Genomic DNA, 3,255 nt, shown 5'->3' with positions numbered 1-3,255 from the left:
TCCTAAATGGATCATAAAATAATATTTTATTAAGTTTTAAAATAATATCTCATTAAACAAATTTTAAAAAGCACTTACAGAAGAAAATAAATAGCGGCGCATTATGTTTTGGGATATTAAATTTTTGTTAAACATTTAATAAATGAAATTTAACGACATTTTGAAATAATTCATTTGCATCATATTACCTACTTGATTTAGTAGTGGCAATTTTTTCAAATTAATATCGGCTTTCTTTTTCAGAGTATTTCCAGAGTTAAGACATTTTTTCAATTTTTTAGTTCACATTATTATATTTAACATATGATTTATCAGAAGTTTTGTTGAAAATTGATTAAGGATGCATGTACTAAATATTTTTTAATATTAGTATTAATAAAATTCTAAAAATTATCAATAAAAAAATCGATAACGTAGCAATATTTTAAGCAATGTAACTTTTACATTCGTGTGAAATAAAATATATACCAACGTAATTAAAAAAAAACACTATTATGGACGTGATGGATGTATGCCTACATACAAATGATCAGCGTCAATGTAAATCCAATTAAACTATAAATAAATTTTAATTTATTTCAACAATAGTAATGAATTTACAAGTTATCAAAATATTAACTAACAAAAACTTTTCGAATTTACTATTTGGTAAAGCTCACTAGAACTCTAAGAACCTGCTACATTGTTTCCTTAAACGTACTTCTAGTTTCTTAAAGACATTAATTGTTGTTTATATATGAACCGTGAATAACTTTATAGTTAAAATATAGTCTCAATAATGATTGTGAAAGTGGTTGAAAATTAAATTTCGAGCTCATTGAATTACTGCTATGGTTACATGGAGGTTATTTGTGCATTCCGGTCATCCGCCTGGGTTAATTTGATATTGATCTTCCAGTAATAACTTGCGCGACAATAATGGGTACTGCACGGATGCTGTGCGGGTAATTCGAAATCCTGTAACGATTGCAGATTTCCATACAATTGTATACGACATTTGCATAAATTCATCAGTGAAAAATCATTTATCAATATTTTCATTCTCAACTCAACTTTCATAAAATTTAATAAAGCAAAATCCACCGAGCGCAAAAGGTAGGAATAGTATTAGTAGAAATTGTACTTATTTCTTTTAATGCTAATCACAATATTACTTATTAATACAATACGCCATAAATATTGTTGAAATTTGTTTAATTATATTATATAGAAAAGCAACAGTATCAGGTATTTACAAAGTTTAAGAGTTACGATGTGGTACAATCTGTATATTATAACTATTTCAATTAAGTTTACTTTTCAGGATAACAATACTCTATAGAAAGATTTATGCGAATATTTTAACTTTTATTGTTTCAAGGGGGTATTCTGGTTTAGAATAAAAAACGATTGTTTTTATTGAATACTGAATACTATTCAAAGTAGAACTTATCAAGAATATGTGTACAAAAAGATTTTTCCCAATTTAAATTATTTTCGGAGATATAGCTGTTTGACCATGATAATCCTCCTCCTTTTCCTTCCTCTGCGAAACCTCAAACGTTTTTTCTCAAAACTGTCTTTTTCGATACGACACTCACGATTTTTCTACTTGTATTGGACCCATTTGCTTGAAAATTTTAGACTTTTATACAGGTTTCTCTTCAGTATGAACTACGTTCAACCTCAATTCCGATTTTTAGAAGTACGAAAAAAAAAATTTCATTCAGACAGTCGCTATTTTGTGAAAAAAAAAATAACTTGTCTAGAGTTCATTAAAATTGCAAAACTATTCTTAATTGATAAAATATATTATTTTATTTCTTCAGATTATTTGGAGGGCTAAAATCACATGTTTGGTAGAGTGCCAATTTTTTGAGACCTTCTACTTCATCACCTTCTACGATTATAAACCTTTATCATTTATTTAACTTCCCGTAGGGCAAGTTATAGTAATCACAAAAAAACCGAAAATGAAAATTTTTATATATCTTTACGTTTTGAAGGTTTCTGAGTATTTTGGCATTCCTTAGAAAAAATGGATGTATGTGTGTGTGTGTGCGTGTGTGTATGTATGTGCGGATACAAATTTTTGTCGACGATTTCGGTAACACTGATCACCGATTTAAATAATCCAAAAAACATTCAATACATATTGATAAGGAGACATGCTGATTAGTTTTTGGCGAAGGCAGGTCTAGCCGTTCCGAAGATACGGGGAAAAAAGTGCCAAAAACGGTAACTAAGTTTTTAAGAGAACGGAGCGTCCGATTTTAATAATTCAAAAAACATTTTACTTGTATTGATAAGATGAAGAACTGATCAAATTTTCATAAAGGCAGGTCTTGCGTTTTCGGAGATCTAATGAAAAAAGTAAAAAAAATGTCATTTGCCGGTCAAAAATGATCATTAGACATATGCATATTTTGTCTCTATGCGGTTAAAGCAATACGATTGCTTTGAAAAAAGATCAGACTTTCCAAAATATGTCAAAATAAAGAGAATATTTTTTTCCATGTTTCAAATTTTTTGTCAAATTCCTAGTTTCTCAAAAATCTAATTTTTCCAAAGTAAATTTTTTTCAAAAATGTTAAGCGTTTTTAAAAAATAATAATATTTGGTACGGGAAGTTCCAGGGTAGATGCCATGCGCCCCACTAGTTCTTTTTTATATTCTCAAAACTTTAATACCCACATCGAAACTTTCTAATGCTTGTTAAATATTGAATTAATTTTGGCAATGGGGTAATTGTTACAATGACTCAATATTAACTTGGTTTCATTGCATAAGAAATTTAAAAAGAACGGAAGAAAACGATTGCGAAAAAATTAAAAACAATTTTTAGTATAACAATCAAATATTTTTTGGTTTAATATGGGCCATTATGACCCACGATCAGTATCATTTGCTACTTTCATTTACTTTCTGCTTTAAGAATTATAACATTAACATAACAACATATTAGGCTTCTAAAGATAAAAATTATTGATAGTCAAATTGTAAAAATCTCGCCTATCAGATAACATCAATATTCCAATAATTATTAGTTGTGCGAATAGAAAAATTGAGACAGCTCTTCTTTTGCTACATTACTTGTGCTAGGCAATATATTTTCCAATATACATACCTAATAATAAAGTGCTTCAAATATGCATCATCTCTCCGAGAAAATATGAGGGGCAGAGTTTCCAATTCAAAATCTTGCAAATTAATTTTGGCACTGGCGTATAGGCAACAATATTTAATTTATTCAAAATGTATACTACTTTTACCTTT

The sequence above is a fragment of the Ctenocephalides felis genome, unplaced genomic scaffold (assembly GCF_003426905.1).
Source record: "Ctenocephalides felis isolate EL2017-DRISC unplaced genomic scaffold, ASM342690v1 CF-g0.4_SCAFFOLD_01886, whole genome shotgun sequence".
NCBI lineage: Eukaryota > Metazoa > Arthropoda > Insecta > Siphonaptera > Pulicidae > Ctenocephalides > Ctenocephalides felis.
Note: the sequence above shows the minus strand (reverse complement) of the source record.